Source organism: Salmo salar, chromosome 28, assembly GCF_965601325.2.
Source record: "Salmo salar chromosome 28, fSalSal1, whole genome shotgun sequence".
Classification (NCBI taxonomy): domain Eukaryota; kingdom Metazoa; phylum Chordata; class Actinopteri; order Salmoniformes; family Salmonidae; genus Salmo; species Salmo salar.
In genome coordinates, this window is record NC_138318.1 from 18,625,667 (window position 1) to 18,646,910 (window position 21,244).

At 42.3% G+C, this 21,244-nt stretch overlaps 1 protein-coding gene across 6 annotated transcripts in view; it reads right to left on the minus strand.

Moving 5' to 3' along the window:
- bahcc1b (BAH domain and coiled-coil containing 1b) overlaps positions 1-14,513 on the minus strand; it is a 75,484-nt gene extending 60,971 nt beyond the window's left edge. For 2 of the 6 annotated variants that reach the window (XM_082970509.1, XM_082970506.1), the window contains exon 1: positions 3,858-4,114. The gene's annotated coding sequence lies outside the window, so the exon portion shown is untranslated. Of the gene's footprint in view, positions 1-3,857; positions 4,117-13,111; positions 13,683-13,756 lie in introns of those variants that run through there. The other 4 variants (XM_014179744.3, XM_082970508.1, XM_082970507.1 and 1 more) reach the window with 4 other exon arrangements.
- Positions 14,514-21,244: the final 6,731 nt, after the last annotated feature.

Consider the following 21,244-nt stretch of genomic DNA (forward strand, 5'->3'; position numbering starts at 1 on the left):
CAATGGGACAAAAACTCTGAAATAATTATTTAGGCATGTAATTCTCACACGCATGCTGTGTAATGTTGCCAACAAAACTATTACCTTGCATAACAAAAGTATACCTTTTAAGTGTTTTTAGATATCAGTAAAATATCAGACTTGCCTAGTTAAATAAAGGTTAAATAAAACAATAAAAAATAATGATAAAGGTTTGACTAAATTAAACCCCAAAACAAATAGTCTACAGTAAAGTATAGGCTACAAGTCTGGTCGTTTGCCGAGACCCAAACCGCCTACTTTGGTGTCCATTGCAGACAAGAGACGGGTAGGCTACAAACTGAACAACAAAAGAAGTGGTCATCCTAAACTACGGGTTGTTTTATTGTTGGGGACCATAAAGCTATACTGCATCAGTGTATTCTGAAACCTAGATGTGAGTCAGTCTGTGTGTGTGTGTGTGGGGGGGGGGGGGGGGGGCGACGCTATATCTCACCCTCTCTGATAGAAGGAACCAGATAAAGCCTGAAACAAATGTTTGATCTTTCAGTCAGCCCATTAAAGACCAAATGTTCCCCTTCTCAAACTTCAAGCATCAAAATAGTTTCCTCGACCATAGCCTACTGCGAATCATTAAAATGAGCATAGATTATACATATGTCGAGGTAAACAAAATACTATGAAGACTTAAATGTCGACATAGATATATGAAATGGATCAGCTACAGTATTTTGTTAGACTTGGGACAATCCTGACATGTCAGTGAAGTTTGACGGGCTCATAAATTGACTGTCTGTACATTTGTTTTTCTTTACTGACATGCCAGTGAATGTGCTTGAGAAGAAGCATTGAAATCGCTTGTTTAAAGCAAATGTAACTGAATAGCTAAGTCAGCATTGCATCTCACCCTTTTACAATGGCAATCACTTATTATGCATGTAGGCATGGGTGGGTGCAACCAAGAATAATAAGACAACTAACTAAATGACGTTTACCGCCAGGGAGAGACGTAAGAATAAATATAGGAATAATAAGACAACTAACTAAATGACGTTTACCGCCAGGGAGAGACGTAAGAATAAATATAGGAATAATAAGACAACTAACTAAATGACGTTTACCGCCAGGGAGAGACGTAAGAATAAATATAGGAATAATAAGACAACTAACTAAATGACGTTACCGCCAGGGAGAGACGTAAGAATAAATATAGGAACAATAAGACAACTAACTAAATGACGTTACCGCCAGGGAGAGACACGTAATAATACATATAGGAATGGGAATCAACATGCCCATGTGTGCCTTATAGCCCTAGTCATTCAGTTCAATGGAACACCCCATGGCGCTCAAATATGGATAGGTGGGCCTATGTTCACCAAACACACCTCATTGGGCAATGTATTATGCCCCTTCCATAGCACGTCCATTCAGGGCACATAGAGGCTGATACGGTGATTGGTGAACATCAATGATATCAATAAAATCTAAGATAAGAGAACAAAGAAAATATCAAATGGCGAGCTAAACCAACTGGTCCCCTTGCTGTTTCAAGGAGAAAAGTATACAGCGAACATTCTACTAGAACAGTATGTCTTCTAGTCAAACTTTCAGGAATTCTATCCTGAGCAAAACAAGGCTCTCTCAAAACGACAGAACAGAGGCCTATAAGTTCACGCAGCATAGGCTACTGACGTGTGTGTGTGTTTGTGTGTGCGCGTGCGTGTGTACCAGTGGCGGTTCTAGACCATTTCAACTGGGGGGGCCAAGCTGGGGCCAGTTGTACTGTTAGAGGTGCCAGTTACATTAGACGTTATTGTTGTCATATCGTTTTCTTCACTGCATTGCAGGAATTAGCAGGCAAAATACCATGTTCATAATCATCATCGTTGCCACTGTCTAATAACGAAAAAAAAAAAAAGAGCTATAGCAAAAATGTGTTATGTAAAAATTATTTCATACTGCACATTTAGGGGGGCCACAAGGAGGTCCAAAATTGTTGTCACAGGGGCACTGCCCCCCCCCCCCCCCCCCCCCCCCGACACGCTAGTGGTGTGTATACGGTGCTCAGTGAGAGATTTGCACGTATCCAAATCCTTGAACATGACAATGTGTATGGTAGAGAGAGTATTTGCATTCAAAATGTTGACAATCGTTTAAAAATGGTCTTGGTTAGGAAGGGCCTACACGCCTCACACTGTGATCTAAAATGTTATGTTTCATTCAATTACATAAAACTATAATTACTAAATACAATTAAAAAATGCCATTTCAATTCAAATAGTCACATAAAAAATTGATAAACATTCCTGGTGACGCGGTTAACGTTTTTTATTTTCGTTATAAATAAGTAGGCTAATGGGACTATATGGAAAACAATTATGTTATTTCATGTTGCAACAATCAAAGGTACATGGCTTCCTCTCATTTGACACTGATACATTTTTACATTATTCGTCGTCAACAAACGTCTAAAATGTTCACATTCTACGTTAACACGAAGCCACTCAAACTATGGAATTCGACCCAAACAACATTTACATTCAATGTAGAGCCAAGGCCTACCGTCCTTCAAGAGCGTCACAGAGCTGACGAGAGCCCATCACATTAAAAATCACTTATTAAAATCTGATTAAAAACAAGGTAGCCTGGGCCTATTTAAATCTGGGATCAACGTGGGAGTAGGCTACTCTGGGTTAGGAGACGCTGAGACTTCCTTTCCTTCCACTCCTCTGTGACAGACACTCTCTCTCTTTCACCCCCTCAATCGCTGCCCCAAAGGGTCAAACTATCAGGAGACAAAAAAAATCCCCCTTCGAAAACTACCAGTCGAATGGCAATAGGCTACATGAAAAGCCTGCATAAGCACCGAGGTGGAACAAGCACTGATTTCTCCTCTTTTCCCAGTCCCCCGCATGAGATTGGAATACAAGTACGGCATTTTGGGCATAGAAAGCCCAAACATCTTCTGAAAAAGAATAGACTCTCGTAAGGACATAACTGCTATCATTGTCATGTGTTCTCTACACGGCTTTACGTTGGGCCCAAGAGCGTACTCAGCGCAATTCACTATTTTGCAGTAAAGCAAAGTCACAAGCCATAACTGGCATACTAAATCAAGATATTCAAATGCCAGTTAAGCGAGAGAGACACTCCAAGCACAGCGAAAACGGCCGGGTGGGACTCGTCAAGATCTCTCTACTGGCAAAGCCCCCTCGATAACAACTGTGAAAAACTGTAGTAGGCCAAGCCTATGTAATCAACTACTGATATTAAAACAACAAAACTACAATAGAATTAATCCATTATTTAGCACCAAATGGTGGTATCTGAACCGCGAAAAAGAATAGAACGGATACAACCAAATAACTGTAAACTATATTAAAATACAATACATTTCAAACGTGGCATCTCATCTCATCATGAGAGAGTAATTGGAGATGATTGTTTAACTGTACAATAATAATTGTCTATACAACAACCAACGTTTAGGTTGTCAACAGCATGAGCAACTTGGCTCAAGTACAATTATTAAAATCGCTACATTGTCATGAATTGTTGTAGTATAATATAACACTATGCTCACTATTGTATTTGTCATTATACTATTTATAATTATTATTATTTTGTTAGCAATATTATTACTGTTATTACTTTCATTATTATTACTATAGGCTTACTGGACTACTACAAAACAATAAAATGTATATGCAGTGTGAATTAAATTCATGCATATTCTTTACGTATAATTGCTCCAGGCCCTCTCAGTCTAAAATAACACACATTTCTACTAGAAAGACTCTTAAAAGCAGCACTTGAAAGTATAAATGTTTATTATCACACACATTCAAAATGGATACAATAAAGAAATTACTTACTGGTAAGTTATTCCTTGCATAACAATGATTTAAAAAATAGTACGAAAACATACAAATGAAAAAAAGCGGCGTACAACAAAGAAAAACGTGTAAATAGTTACATCCTAGTCTGCAGATTGTATTGTGCAGTTGAGGTATAGAGATGCATCGTAGAAGTACAGGCTTCTAGTGAATCGAAGATCGCACATCCACACAGAAACTCTCCCACTGTATCCGCTAGTGCCACAACTACGCGCGAAGGAGGGACAGTAGGGGAACGCGCTCGCCCATTGGTTTGGTAAACACAATGAGAAGCGTGCCCGTGAGACGCGCCCCGTGATAAACAGAGTCTCCGATTGGATGATGCCGTAAACCAATGGCGAAGTTGCTGGATTCGCAAAACAAAACGGCGGGCGTTTGATTCAAGCCCTTTCCAGAGAACAGCATGCCCTGCACGCAAATGCAAGGAGACAGGCAGCACAGCACTGAGAGTGAAAAGCAGAAAATATACACTTTTTGATCACTAGAAAGTCAACTGAATATTTTGTGATCACATTAACTAGGCCTACACGTCAATCACCAAACTAGGTTAAAACAATAAAACATGTTTGGATAACATTGGCATTTTTTGTTTTTATTGTTTTACAATAACATTTTTTTTTATAGCTTCACACTTAGGCCTTACTTGTGTCACCAGAAATAGGCAAAAGGTTTTGATGATCAGTTTAATTTATTTATAACTTGCTTGATAACACATGTATTAAAAGGTCTTAAACCTGACTATCATATTTATAAAATATGCCTACAAATATATGTTTGTAACATTTGGTAAATATAATAGAAAACAAGTAGATTAAAAGGTCATTAAAGAACAACAGAAATGCAGGAGCAATTCAAATTTGATTCTAATAGACTAAATAACTCTGGATGTAAAAACTTTGGGGTCTGTTTATGTTTACTGTCATGACACACGCACGCACACACACACACACACACACACACACACACACACACACACACACACACACACACACACACACACACACACACACACACACACACACACACACACACACACACACACACACACAGGTTTAGGGAAATCGAATCACAATGTAATTTGATAGCATTACTGTCCTCGGGGTTAGTTTTGCTCACGGTTCCCTAATTTAGTCAATTAAAAAAGGAAGGATATGGCCTTGTGTGTTTCCATGTTAAAAATCTATGAGCTATAGGCTAATATTCCCAGTCCATTCCCAGTTTGTTTTTAATGGAAGTAAAGGGTTAAAACTCGAGCGTTCGGTCTGTGTAAAGTGTCTGATTGGTTGGCATGTTGCCAGAGTGCTGTCAATCACAGAGTGTAAACAAGGTTCTGATTGGCTGCTGGCCAGTCCGCACTGGGCTGCCTGAAAAAAGCAATTACTGGCCCTGCGGTTTCAAGGCGGCCCCGGGTTGAACGATGAAAGGAGATAAGGAGAGGCTGTTTCAAGGCGCCCCCACGGCGAACCCCGTTGGCCCCAGCGCAAAAGGAGAGTCAAGAGTGACTAAATCAAAGGGAATACGTTAAAAAGGGGGAAATTACATGTTGTATTAAACGTAGAGGCTAGATTTGCGGATTAATGCGATGGAATAACAACGTTGCATAAAGAAAATGGAAGGTAAAACGGCTACAATGACAGGAAACAACTATTTAGCTCTTATTTGAAATGGGAATGCTGTTTTTCCAAGATACGAACCACAAAAACGATTAGTTTGCAAAAGAGATAAAGAGCGAGGTCGATTCGGATTCGGTGGTAGAAAACCTTGGACTCATGTCATTTCATCCGTGTTTCTAAAACGTTAGCGGACGTTTTTATTGCCAGCTATTCAATAACCATGCTTAAGTAAGTGGATATTTCCGACTTTACGCAGTAAGTAGGATACGTTACAATCGCAAATTGGAGTATTACCATAACTGTTCAAGGATACCTCACATGGGTGTGGGTTTACTTGTTACCATGAATTGGGATTAGCTACATACATTGCTTGCTACAAGAAAACAACAATATCTCAAGAAGGGCTGAAAATATGGAGAGAATAAATTGTTTTAAATGTTCTCTCTCTAAAGAATAGGCTAAATCCAATCTCGCATGATTCAGAATGAACCAGCATGGTCCCATTGCTTTAATGGTGGAGGATTTCATAATTAATTCACTAACCGAACAGAGCTAATAATAATAGCCTAATGATAATAATAATGAAAATGAATATAACATATTAGTTTATTACGCAATGCTACAACAATGCTGACATACAGTGCCTTCAGAAAGTATTCACATCCCTTGACTTTTTCCAAATGATGTTGTGTTACAGCTTGAATTTCAAATGGATGAAATTGAGATTTGGTTGTCACTGGCCTACACACAATACCACATCATGTCAAAGTGGAGTTATGTTTTTCGAAATTTGCACAAATTTGCACAAATTAATAATAAATGAAAAAATAAAATGTTTAACATGATTTTTCATAACTACCTAATCTCTGTACCCCACTGTAAGGTCTCTCCGTCTAGAAGTGAATTTCAAACACAGAGACCAGGGAGGTTTCCAATGCCTCCAAAGAAGGGCACCTATTGGTAGATGGGTAAAAAAAAAGCAGACATTGAATATCCCTCTGAGCATGGTGAAGTTATTAATTTCACTTTGGATGGTGTATCAACACACCCATTCACTACAAAGATACGGGCGTCCTTCCTAACTCAGTTGCCTGAGAAGAAGGAAACCGCTCAGGGATTTCACCATGAGGCAAATGGTGACTTTAAAACAGTTACGGTTTTATGGCTGTGATAGGAGAAAACCGAGGATGGATCAACAACATTGTAGTTGCTCCACAATACTAACCTAATTGACAGAGTGAAAAGAAGGAAGCCCGTACCAAATACAAATATTCCAAAACATGTTTGCAACAAGGCAATAAAGTAATAAGCATAAAGTGTGGCAAAGCAATTAACATTTTGTCCTGAATATAAAGTATTTGGGAAAAATCCAACACAACACATTACTGAGTAGCACTCTCTATATTTTCAAGCGTAGTGGTGGCTGTATCATGTTATGGGTTTTCTTGTAGCCGTTTTAAGGACTGGAGACTTTTTCAGAATGAAAAATAAATGGAATGGAACTATGCACAGACAAAATCCTAGAAGAGATGAATTCACCTTTCAGCATGACAATAACCTAAAACACAAAGCCAAATCTACACTGGAGTTGTTTACCAAGAAGACAGTGAATGTTCCTGAGTGGCCGAGTTGCAGTTTTGACTTAAAATCTACTTGAAAATCTATGGCAAGATCTGAAAATGGTTGTCTATCAATGATCAACAATCAATTTGACAGAGCTTGAATCATTTTGAAAAGAATAGGCCTAATGGGCAAATATTGCACAATCTGGGTGTGGAAAGCTCTTAGAGACTTATCCGGAAAGACAGAGCTGTAATTGTTGCCAAAGGTGATTCTTACTTATTGACTCAGGGGGTTGAATACTTATCTAATCAAGATGTTAGTGTTTTAGTTTTCATACATTTTTTACAAATGTTAGAATTTCTAATTGAATGCAAAAACATAATTTAGGCAACATTAAAAAATCCCAGACTACAAAAATGATCACTCTGCATCTCTGGGGTAGATCTAATGAGCAGTCAAACATCAGAGAAAATATTAGATATGCACTCTTTATATCGGCATTATTCAATTAATCTCCTTTTGGTAGAACTACAACAAACACCAAAATCCCAACATCTGACCAGCGGCATCAAACATGATCCAACATCATCTCCCGTGGACAATGGCAATGTCATTAACTAATAAATATAATTAAAATCAAATCATGTAAAAACGAGGAGCCTAGACTTGTACGTATTAATTCAATAATGTAATCGCGTCGCGCATTCCATGGGTCCTGACCCCATAGGCCTGTCGATGGGTTGGAGCCCCCACTTGTCCACACACACAACATCTGATCATCGATACTGTGAGCACCGACTTGCTCCATTCCTCAAAATTGAGGATTCACTGTCCAGCCCCAAATGTGCCAAATATAAATTTCAGCATTGTAATTTATGCATTAGTGTCCATTAGGCTGATACACGCAGACCTATAGTCTAAGTGTGAAATACTACATTAGTAAAATCACTCTAATGTAAGACAGGCCGTTTTCTATTCAACCTACATTTCACATGCTTTCATCGAGTTAGGTGGTGCATGCATACTCAGTGATAAACAGAATCGCCTTCCTCTAGATAAAAAATATATAATTTTCATTCATTTCGTTGTGATTTTTTTTATATAGAAGAAATCACCTTCCAACCTCCCTCTCCCATTCCATTCTCCAGCACTGTTGTCTTTAAAACTAATGACATCGGGACAATAAAGAAGCATGTTCCTCGCCTGCACAAAAGGGGTCCCGCACTTAAAACAGAAATCTGCATTTAATTTATTTAGTGACAAGAAAAAGCCCTTTACTGCCTGATTTTTATTGGTTCTTTTTCACTTAAAAGGTGGGGGGTTGGGTGGGTGCTCTTCTGCTCGGTGTGTGTAGAAAGCATAACACACACACTTTTCTCTTCTCTCTTGTCTGTGTGCCAGCGCGAGCTACACTATAAGGAGGGGACGCGCGGATAATTAATGCGGATTGACTGATTACTCTTGAAACAGACCGGTCCTGCGCGAGGGATTGTCATCGAGCAATAAAGCGTTCTTGACTGACACTTTCCCCCCTTCCCTTCCCCGTCCCCTCTGACACCCAAACTACTAGAGCGGGGCGGTTTTTTTTGCCAGCAAAGGCCCACTTCCAAAAAGCCAGGCTGGAGTTTTCATTTCCGCTGGAGAGACGAGCGTCTTTCTGTTTGACCTGTGTTTTCACCGTGACCATTCTAGAACCAAAGGACGTCCGCACAGCACTGTTCACTCGCCTCCGCGCTCGAGGCAATGTCTGTAGGCAAAGGGAGCCTGCTGCTTCTAGCGTGTGCGCAAGTGTGTAGGTAAAACGACTGGGTATTCTAAATAAATAAGGTATGTCACGTATAGATGCAATGGTCCTAAGGTAAAGCTGAATTAACTTAAGAAGGGTATAGCTACATATTCCCAGTGCAATTCGCAGTCAACGGGAAACACTGACAGACAGGGCGAGGTAAATGAGGGCCAACTGAAGATCTCTACGGGAGGGCCTCTACAGCGGGCAACAATTCTATTCTTACGAAAATATTTCTGATGTCCACTAATGATGACGAATTCCAAACAGGGCTTTTCACCAGGGAAACGCCTTAACAAGTCGAAGGTATAGGCTGATCCCTCCGAGACATTGATGAAATTACTGACCGACTGAAATATGGCAAAATAGGTTAATTGAAATTTCTCTGCGGTTATTACTAAAATAACATTTACTGAAAACAAGTTCTTAAATGTAGGTGTAGTATATGTCTGTGGCTCTAGGAGTAACATATAAACGTTAAGCTCTATATTCTGATGGCTGATTGGTCAACAAGGGTGTGTGGAGACTGCAACTCAGCAACTCTTCAGTTTGTGTGTTTTTAGGCCTATACATCTATATCAATAAATTCAACTTTGGTATAACCACATGCACCCAGACAGAATGTGCAGGTCCCAAGACCCTGGTGAGGACACCGTCCCCAAAACACGACATGATGGACTAGAACTTCAGCCTAAAAGCAACGTGACCTTTGAAGCTCAGTGTGTGCATGAGAAGCTGCTATTTCTGGTCACCGTGATAGATAGCTACTTCACCACAGGCCATCGCCGATATGTTCTAAAACACTACAAGCTACAGCAGGCATGGTTCTAAACCAAATATCTCCAATGTTAGCCGCATTGAGCACATATTTGTATAAACATAGGTTTTTTTTAAAAGACAAATAAGATCTTTTTCTTCAACTTCATTTTTAGGTCTATAATTTCAGAATGGCTGAATGCTTCTCTCACATCAACATATTTTGGTGACCACGCAAAATAGCCAAAGTCTACAAAATAGCCAAAGTCTACATTTATAACAGTGAGTGAATTATATTACAAATCGACAAAAGTAAAATTAACCACAAAAGAGTATAAATAAATTGGTCATGTCAAGGACAACAGCCTAATTTTCCTCACAAACCTACAGAATGCCAGCATGTTTCAGCTTTTGAACAGCTTGCCAAACAACAAGGAGGTTACAATGGGCTTGGGCAATACACTGGGACAGAATGCCATCCATTACCGAGGTCGCCATCATGTAGGCTAACATGTCCTCATTATCAGCATTTGAACATACATAAAGCAGCTTTCTAAAGCCTCAATATAGAGCCTATTACCTGGACGTTCCATCAAGTCCCCCAAAAGAGTTGCCAGCTTAGGCCTGACTCTACCTTAAGCCTTTGGACCGCAACACAGATAGTGGAAACGCAGTTTAGGCCAGAACAAAACTGTAGCACCGTCAGTAGATATGGACACAGAATGGGATTAAATATACAGGAGATATGCGTGTGGCTGAGTAGTGACGAGGGTTCCAACCTGGACTAAAGACCTATATGTCCAAGTTAACGTGCCTTCATCTGTACACCTCGGAGACTCGCAGCAAAGCTATCATTTTCGCTAATTAGGGTTCGAGCAGTTTTACTGGCATCCTTCGACCGGGGGAAGCAAATTGGCGTTCCCTTCTCAACAGAGAACAAGCCGGGGAATGGTCATGGGGTATATGAAGACTTGCTTCATACAAAATATGACCGAGTGAAAAGTATGACACCCCTGGCTTCACACCTACACACTCTCAACACACTCTCAACACAGACAACATGACTGGACACGATTTGCTTAGGCCTGCGTTCAGAGATGTGAAATAGGATATACCCTGATTTTCGGTTGCAGGAGGAGGAGGAAGAGGCTAAAGAAGAGGCTCGTTCTTGTGTGGACAGGTGACTAAAGTGTAGGCCTATGTTGAACGCGAAGTCAATAGTCAAGGCCTTTTTAGATTGAGGTTTTCGCTGTCTTTAGGTCGTCGATTGCAATTAAGGAATACACTGAATATTTCCCACCTCAACGTTCTATGTGCAATTGAAATAGTGCAAAATAATACAAGAAGTGCATGACTGGATAGGAAGTACGAGTTATTAAATTGTAAGTTATTATTACTAAGCATACGTCTACAGGTTACATAGACCAGAGCATCAACATTGGTTAGGCGTATCAGATAAACATCGTTGAGCAGGAAGCTGCCAAGCTGCCAAGACCATCATTTGTAATTTTAAGTCCCTGGTCCCGGGTTATCGATAGAAGCAAACCTGCACCTCATTAGTGGAAGTATATGCCCAGCTCCTATAAATGGCACATGCCTCCTTCATTACGACCTGTTTTATAGAAGAGGCTAAACGTCAAACTACGCAAAATAAAAAACTACTATAGCAACCTGAACATGCTAAAAGCTTTGGGTTGGCGCAAACTATTATTTAATCGATTTAAGGAGAAGGTATAAGCCAGTGGAGACTACTGGATCATTTGTGGGTCATTATAAAATTACATCATTTAGATAATGAAACATGTTAATCGTTGAAGCATGCTGTTGGTTTATTTCAAAATGCAATCATTATTAAATGTCATAATTAATTAATTGGTAATAATTGGCGTAATTAATGTAGGCCCTAATCGAAGAAGTTATTGTTTATGGATAATTTTATATTGAAATCATACTTTACAATTTCAACTTTACAATACGTTTCAGTTGTTCTGGAAGTGAAACTACAAAACATAGGCTACTATAAAACAATTTGGGGAAAAGTGACCTCATGCCACAAATGTATTGCTTGTTGTATTAGCTAATCAATAATTGTCAAATTACGTAGTCTACTCCAAATCCTCTGACAGAGAACATAAATAAAACAGTGACTGCACGAAACCTCAATGTGCTAAGACAAGAGAGTCACAAAATGGTCACAACATGTCGACATGTTGTTGTTTACCATCTCCGGGTTAAATCTCTCCCAACTTCAGGAAATAAACAACAATAACAACTGAACATTGCTTCAACCATTGATATTTGAAATAATCATGTGACGTTTGTTCCCTCAAGTGTGTGTGTTGTTCCCTCAAGTGTGTGTGTGAGTGTGTACGTTTCGGCTCGTGCGTGTGGGCGTGTGTGGTGGGGATTCAGGAACCAGCGAAGTGTTCTTTTCTCACATGACGCACTGTGATCAATCAGATACGCATCAACTTATCGCATTACCATATAAAACTATTTTAAGTAGTCTACCCAATTGCACGAAGAAAGCGACAAACTGTCTTTACATAGTTCGATGGTCAGGCATCAAAATCTCTATAGGCCTCATCCTGTCCTTCCTCAAATAGGAGTGTGTGCGTGTGTGTGACCAATACCTTAATAATAAGCAATCCATATGAAATGTTTTATGGATTTAAAAAAGTCCATTGTTTATAACCATACATTACATTAGAGCGATGTGCTACCCGCCAAAACCATGCCAAATCAGTAAAGATTGTCATTATTCTACTTTTTAAATGTGGCCGACGTAAGAGGCTCACTCAGTCATATCCAAGCCTAAAAGTTGGCTACAAATGAACAACACAGGCTACATGATCGGTGTATGTAGGTCTACTTATATCCTACTCTAAAGTCACCCTAAGTAATTTAGGTAGTCTATAACAAAGGTGGTCAGAGTGTCAAACGTTTCAATGTGCAAATAGGCTACAGGAAAACTGGTGTTGTCTCGAGAAAGGGCAGTGCTACGCAGTCAAAATTAGCCATAAAGGTTGTGCTATAAGAGGTGAATAAATAGCAACTCCGAAACAACTGACACAAGGTTATTACTACGAATGTTATATTTCAGCTGCTAGAGACTGTGGGAAAATAAATGCGTGCTAAAATCATTATTACAGTGTTAGAATCTCCAAAAGTGCATATTTGAATCGGATACAAAGAGCAGTAATTTATTTGATAAATGGAAAACATACAAAATACTTCCGTGTTGACTAAATAAATAATGCGTTGTGATTTAAATTCATGTGTGTGTCCTTGCAGCGTTTGCAATCCATCTAAACAAGACACAATTAGAAACGCAAAGCCTATGACAAAATAAAACCATCTAAACCAGTTTATAACACTCCAGTCTATTCAAGCCGTTATGTCAGAGTTTATCAACGTTTTAAAACGTCATCCGTGCAAAATACAGCAGTTTGTTTTTATTCTGTATTTCACAGTGACAATGATAAATAAAAATGTGGAAAGTAGAAAACACCTACCTATAAAAACGACAGTTGGTCCCGAACAAAACTGTAGCCTATTTATAACACACGGTATCGCTATTGATTTACGCAGAAGGGAGAATAAAACAAAAATATAGATAAGGTGTAAAACCTTACCCTCTTTAAAATGTAAATCTTCAAACAGTCTTAATCCCTGCAAGTGTAATCTAACTAGTCTATCTAATCAAATCAGTGATTTATTAAAGGTCATCCGCATTAATATGCATAATGTTCTAATACCTCTCCACTTCCTTTCCTAGTACTGTTTATTCCAAAGAAATAACTTCAGAAATCATCTTTTGGGGGTTTTCCGTTCGCTAGAACTCTGCACATAGTGTTTTAGAAACACCGGATCCTGTGCCTGTGAGCGCGCGAGACGGAATCCGTCCGAACAGTCTCCTCGAGACTGTATAATCGCAAATTTATGGCTGGATGACGCGTCTCTCTTCCCACAATGGAGCTCGAGCGTTGACATTAAACAGAAAATTGATGGAAAGACGAACGTAACGCAATCCCCATCTCTCCCTCTCCTTGTCCAGGACAAAGCTTTCTTGCCGTTTTTAATTAGGGGTGGGGGCACATGCCCCCCTCCCTCCCTCCCAACACATACACACATAGCCTACCGAAAACACAAACACACACCTTCCCCGTGCCATTATTGTTTTGTTTGCATTTCTGATTGTAGTTGTGGACCGGATCTATGGAGGAGTCTGAGACAGAGAGATTGAGAGCGAAGACTTCCCCATCTTGGAGAGATATAACGTTAGCTGGTTAACATCGAGTCCCATCGGAGCCTCCAGTCAGAATTTTCACCTTTTCTTGCCTCTAAAAAAAGACCCTAGATCTATCAAACTAGGCTACTGGCAGCAGAAAAACAAGTTTCGGCACACCCCCTCTCCCAGCTCGCGTCCTACCACAAGAATTTCACGGTTCTCAGACTTTCAGAAGCACACTGTTGTGCCATTTCAAAGATGACGGACACAAACACACGGTCTGAGTTATAAGGAACCCCTAACTATTTAGCACACGCGTAAAAGTCCATGGCGTTTACTTGCGCCCGTCGAAGACCTTTGATCAGGTTTAAACGGTTTCGACGAGCTTGTGCATAAAAGGTGCGATTTGCCGCTCTAAAGTGAAAAAATACTGATTATCAACTATTCGCCATGGAGAGAATACACCCCACATATTACCCATCTGGATTCACCACGCAAATAAATGTAAAAGCAAAGAGGACACAAACACACAGTCCTGAGCCGTTTACTAATAAGTTTACTTTTGCATAAAAAAGCAATTCAGTACTAAATAGAAAATAAAATATACAAAAAACTTTGAAAATGTGCGTCTCGAAAATAAATGAGAAACGTGTAGTCTAAAGTAGGACGTGAGACTTGATAGTCAGAGTTTCTTTCCCTGTCCTTCCTCCAGCCTGAACTGCCCCTACATAGGTCACCGCCCCAGGAATCATGACGTCACGAGGTTAACCTCTACACTACCGGTTGGAGGGAAAGAGCTTGCTCTGTCTCGGGACCATGTGTGTGTGAGTGTGTTAGAAAGAGAGAGAGAGAGATAAAGATAATATCTCCATATCTCTAATGTGGTGCCATCTGGCAATAAACTGAAGCTCATATGAAAGAAATCTCAAAACATACATACAATAGGCTTAAATAATTTCAGGTAATCAATTACATCTAAACACACACACACACACACACACACACAAAGGAAAGCCCGGAAAATCTAAAAACACACATGCACACATACACCAAGGAAGGCACAGAAAATCGTTAAAGATTCCAGCCACCCAAGCCATAGACTGTTCTTTCTGCTTCCGCATAGCAGTACCGGTGCATCAAGTCTGACACCAACAAGCTCCTGAAAAGCTTCTATCCCCAAGCCATAAGACCGCTAATACAATGGTTACACGGACAATCTGACCCTTGTATTTCATTTACATTTTTGCACTGTCTCTACGCACACTCACAGGACTCTACACTCACAAACGCTGACACTTCAACACATAACCTACACACACATTCATAATGACTCTACACACCCACACACACACACACACACACACACACACACACACACACACACACACACACACACACACACACACACACACACACACACACACACACACACACACACAATCCTAATTTACACTGCTGCTACTCTGTGTTATCATATATCCTGATGCCTAGTCACATTACCCTTAGACATATCTACCTCTATCTCTCCAGTATCCCTCCACATTGTAAATATGGTATTGGAACTGACCCTGGAACTGACCTTGTCTATAGCTTCTTACTTTCTTGTGCTCTTATTTCTTATTTTTATTTATTGAGGTGTTTTTGTTCTACCTTATGTTATTTTTGGTGTAACATTGATATTGATTACTGCATTGTTGGGTTTTTAACTTGCAAGAAAGGCATTTCACTGTACTTGAAACACACACACACTAGGGTTTTGTCATGCTTTTGGAATACAAATGTTTGGTAGGATTTATGGGGAAGGGAAGTGGGATGGTCAGGTTGACCAGGACCTGACTCAGGAAGTTGACCTCTAGCCCGCTCTAGCGACTAAACCCTGATGCACTGTGTGTTCTGTAATACAAAATAAAACCCTAATAAATAGTGTCCTATACCACACAGGGAATATTAGCATGCAATCCAACAACAATTACAAATGCTAACTAAATAAATTAACAAAACTGTGTTATCACATTAATAAACTATTTGCATTGACCCCTCCCACCTTTGTTTTTACATTGCTGCTATCGCTGTTTATTATCTATCCATAGTCACTTTACTCCTACCTACATGTACAAATTACCTCGACTAACCTGTACCCCCACACATTGTCTCGGTACCGGTACCCCCTGTATATAGCCTCATTATTGTTATTTTATTGTGTTATTCTTTTAACTTTAGTTAATTTTGTAAATATTTTCTTAACTCTATTTTCTTAAAACTGCATTGTTGGTTAAGGGCTCGTAAGAAAACATTTTATGGTAAGGTCTACACCTGTTGTATTCGGCGCATGTGACAAATAACATTTGATTTGATTTAGTGGGCAGTTTGTCCACAGATAAAACCAAACTTGGTTCACATTTGCTGGTGATGTGTGAATGCTCCTGGTATTGCTGAACGTGTGTGTGTGTGTGTGTGTGTGTGTGTGTGTGTGTGTGTGTGTGTGTGTGTGTGTGTGTGTGTGTGTGTGTGTGTGTGTGTGTGTGTGTGTGTGTGTGTGTGTGTGTGTGTATGGGGTGTATAATTCAGTTGCAGGTTCCTAACAGGGCCATGAAAGCCTGACTGCGAGCGTGGGTGGAGCGGTGCGGGGGCGGTGCGGCAGGCAGGACCACAGCTGGAGCGGGTTAAGAATCAGGCGCTCAACCTGTTTCTGCTTCCAATTTGGGCCAACAGACTGCTCTCTGGTAAACAGAAAACACTTCAAGGTGCCATGGACACTCTGGGTACAAGTTACCCTCAGGCACAAATCTCAGATCAGCTTAACCCTGCCTGAATCTTAACCTTAACCATTAGGGGTGAAATGGAAAAACGGACTCCAGATCAGTGTCTATGGGTAACTTAAGATGGTTCCTTGGCATCGGCCTTGTAAAATAAATACATGGTCACGTGAGCTCTCTAGAACTGGAGTTGAAGAGAGCCTGCTCCGGAAAAGGCCATATGCAAACACACACACACTCAGTTCAGTTCAACCACAAACTTCACTCCCCTTTGTTTTTGGAGTCCTCGTGATTCATCAGGTGGGTATAGAACACACGCAGAAACGGTTTAACCACAGCAAGGAATGGACTAAGAAAAACACTGGGCCGCCCGCGATCAGAACATGTGAGTCCATGATGTGTGGCTGCCTGGGTGGGTAGTCAGACAGACAGAGGGCATAGGAGAGAGTCTTATAGTGCCACAGTTAAGAAGCAGGCCACGGCAAAGGCCCAAATTACAGAACCCCCTTTTATAGGTCTTTGACATGCTAATATGCATGTACTCTATGTTACATAAAATTCCAGTACAGCACAGTAGTCGAGGATGGTCAAGCTGCAAGCTTCCCATTATTGAGGATATAGGTATTTTTCCCTTTGACGTTCTCACATTATGCATGTACCTCATAAAAGAGTCTCACAGTACAGGATGCCGAGGCTGCGAACAGGGCCGTCTCTTAAATGCCAGGCTAGGCATTCTGCCCTCTCTGCCCTCTTTACCATTCCCTCCATCCCTCCATCCATCCATCATTCCTCTCCAGGGTTTCAGTCTAAACTCTTTTTATCGCAGCTGCTGGTGCAGCCTCCGGGACAGAGACAACGGCTCCCTTGTCACCCTCCCTCTCTCTGCTGACGCAGTTGGTTGTTGCCTATACCCTTCCTCTGTCCCTCTCGCTCTCTCTCTCTCTCTCTCTTTATCTTCCTCTCTGTTCCATCATTAAAAAACATACGTTTTATTTCCATCTCTCCTCATATCTTCAACAGCTTCACAAGGAGTGGCGTGGTAAGTAATGTGATCGATAGCGATGGTCACCCCACAGCAGCTGCCCGCCGAGAGAAGAAAAATAAAGTTTGTGTCCGAAATCTTTTTCAGACCCAGCTGTGGGTTAAGAGGTCAATGCAAACGCTGACCCAAAATGTTCGTCCCGACCAAGAGCCAACTCTCTCCCTCTTGCTTCTTTGCCAACGATCCTTTCCTATTTCATTTCTTCCCCGTCTGATCCATCTCCATCTCTCCAGGCCCGAGGCAGATCTCAAGATAACGCCAGCTGACCCGGGCATCACTGCCACAACATGGTCCCGAGACTCGGCAATTTAGTGTTCTTAGAACATCATATAAAACAGTTTGCAAAAGGAACAATTCAGGGCAGTTCGAAGAAGGGAGAAGGAAATGATACAATACTAATCATTCTCTCTTTTATCCCCCTGCTCTGGTAAAAGGGTTACCTACCCACCACCAGTTTCTACTACATATAGGTGCCTCCTAACCTTTTGATGACCCTGAACATCAGCATAGGCTTTCCATAAAGCTGTACCTACACACGTTTATATGACATGTATTTTGATTTTACATGAGCTGTTGCATTAAAAACATTCATTCCATAATTCCATCCCACTGCTCCCTTCCTCCTCTCCTACTTCGCTATTTCTCTGTCGTCCCTGGCAACAGGTGGCCTCTTCCTCAGATGAATTTTTACATTGGTGGTGTCGTAGGGGGAGTGTGTCCCTGACGTGAAACAGAGGGGTGATATTTCATAGATTGGGCTTATGGACCTCCAGGAACATTGAGTTATATGGGACAGCGAGCAAGTGCACTAGAAGAGGAGGGGGTAGGAGGAATAAGCAGAAACACACACACACACACACACACACACACACGCACACGCACACGCACACGCACACGCACACGCACACGCACACGCGCACACACACACACACACACACACACACACACACACACACACACACACACACACACAGATGAACGGTCAGAATACACAACCTCTGAACAACCTTACTTGAGTTACATTTTTGTGTTGCAGTTATGCCTTGTCCTAGGGTAATGCTACTGAGCCCCTCCTACTACTACTACCCCCACCCAACCCCCATATGGTCCCCTACTGGCTACCTACCCCCTACGCTCCCCCACAGGTTCCCCTTACCCCCTTAACCCCTAGTGCTCTGTACCCCTGACCCCATCCTTTCACTGTTCCTGCTGCCTTTCCATTCTACAAGAGACTGAATATGCAGCAGTGTGTGTGTGTTTTGTGAGAATGTGCCCCAAATTAAAGACTTGGTTCATTCCACAATACCCACTGAGGTTTAAGAGTAAGGAGAAGCATTTTATCATAGAACATTGCACATTTATAGATCTGCCTCTACTTTCCACAACAGCAACAACTGTTTATGAAAATGTTAATCCTGCTGCTATCTTCCTGTGACATTTATAGGGTGGCAGGTAGTCTAATGGTTAAGAGCGTACGGCAAGTAACTGAAAGGTCTCTGGATCAAATCCCTGAACAGACTAGGTTAAACATCTGTTGGTGTGCCCTTGAGCAAGGCACTTAGCCCCAATCGCTCTGGATAAGAGTGTCTGCTAAATTACTCAAATGTAAACATACACCGAAATGCCATCTAAATCCTCAGCAGTGATGTGACTGTCAGTGAGTTTACTCTATATTATACATGTGAGTGGATTAGTGGCAGGCTAGCATCACATTGTTACCTCCTTCTAGAGAGTTATCCATTAATTCAGGGTTAAAGTCAATTTGCATCCAGACAAAAGGGACATGGGGAAAAGGGGAGGGGGGAGTGTGTGTGAATGGGGATGATGTGTGTGTGTTTGTGGGGGGAGGGGGTGTCACAGTGTGTGTGAGCGTATGTGTGTGTGTGTGTGTGTGTGTGAGTGATATGGGGAGGGGGAAATGTGTTGTATGTGTGAGTGTGTATGGGGGCGGTGTGTGGGCTGGTGAGGTTGAATAGTCCTCTTGCAGATGAATCTGTTGCCCTCAGGGGTGCGTTTACATAGGTGAGGACTGACTGTTCAGCAACCCTAGAGTGATTTATCTAAAATACCACCACCTACCCCCAACCACCTACCCCCGTCCCCCAACCACCTACCCCCGTCCCCCAACCACCTTCCCGCAACCACCAGCCCCCGTCCCCCAACCACCAGCCCCCAACCACCTACCCCTGTCCCCCAACCACCTACCCCCGTCCCCCAACCACCAGCCCCCGTCCCCCAACCACCAGCCCCCGTCCCCCAACCACCTACCACCAGCACCCGTCCCCCAACCACCTACCCCCGTCCCCCAACCACCTACCACCTACCCCCGTCCCCCAACCACCAGCCCCCGTCCCCCAACCACCTACCCCCGTCCCCCAACCACCAGCCCCCGTCCCCCAACCACCTACCCCGTCCCCCGTCCCCCAACCACCTACCCCCATCCCCCAACCACCTACCCCCGTCCCCCAACCACCTACCCCCATCCCCCGAACATCTACCCCCGTCCCCCAACCACCTACCCCCGTCCCCCAACCACGTACCCCCAACCACCTACCACCGTCCCCCAACCACCTACCCCCGTCCCCCAACCACCTACCCCCAACCACCTACCCCCGTCCCCCAACCACCAGCCCACGTCCCCCAACCACCTACCCCCATCCCCCAACCACCTACCCCATCCCCCAACCACCTACCCCCATCCCCCGAACACCTACCCCCGTCCCCCAACCACCTACCCCCGTCCCCCAACCACCTACCCCGACCCCCAACCACCTACCACCGTCCCCTAACCACCTACCCCCGACCCCCAACCTCCTACCCCCAACCCCCAACCACCTACCACCGTCCCCTAACCACCTACCCCCGATCCCCGAACACCTACCCCCGTCCCCCAACCACCTACCCCCGGCCTCCAGCCCCGTCCCCCAACCACCTACCCGACGACCCTATAGCACTACACTGAATAAATTGGTTTTCTATGGGTGGAGTAGCCTATTTCACTACGGTGCTACATGTGCCGTGTGTGTGTGAGAGAAAGTGAGAGAGTAAGAGAGTGTGTGTGTGAGTGTGTGTGTGTGTGTGTGTGTGTGTGTGTGTGTGAGAGAGAGAGAGAGACAGAGAGAGTAAGAGAGAGAGAGAGTGTGTGTGTGTGTGTGTGTGTGTGTGTGAGAGAGAGAGACAGAGAGAGAGACAGAGGGAGTAAGAGTGTGTGTGTGAGAGAGAGAGAGAGAGAGAGAGAGAGAGAGAGAGAGAGAGAAAGAGAGAGAGAGAGAGAATGTGTGTATAAACTCTCACCCAGGTAGGCACATTCCATATAAGTGAGCACACACACACAGCAAATTCCCCAGTGTTATATTGGCACTGAAAGTGTTGGCCCATGTAGAAACTGAACAGCGTTGAATTAACACTGTTTAGTGTAAAGCTTTATTTGCATATTTCACAGAATGCTTTGCCTTTTGAGTTACCACCCATGAATAAAAATGTTCTTGACAGAGACATGCTTGTTGCATACATCCATTTTCAGTCCCATGGACTTCACCATGTGAGATCCTAGGTGAATATTTTATCATTAAAACTGAATTAGTTAACACAATACAATATGTATTTCATAAGGACTTAT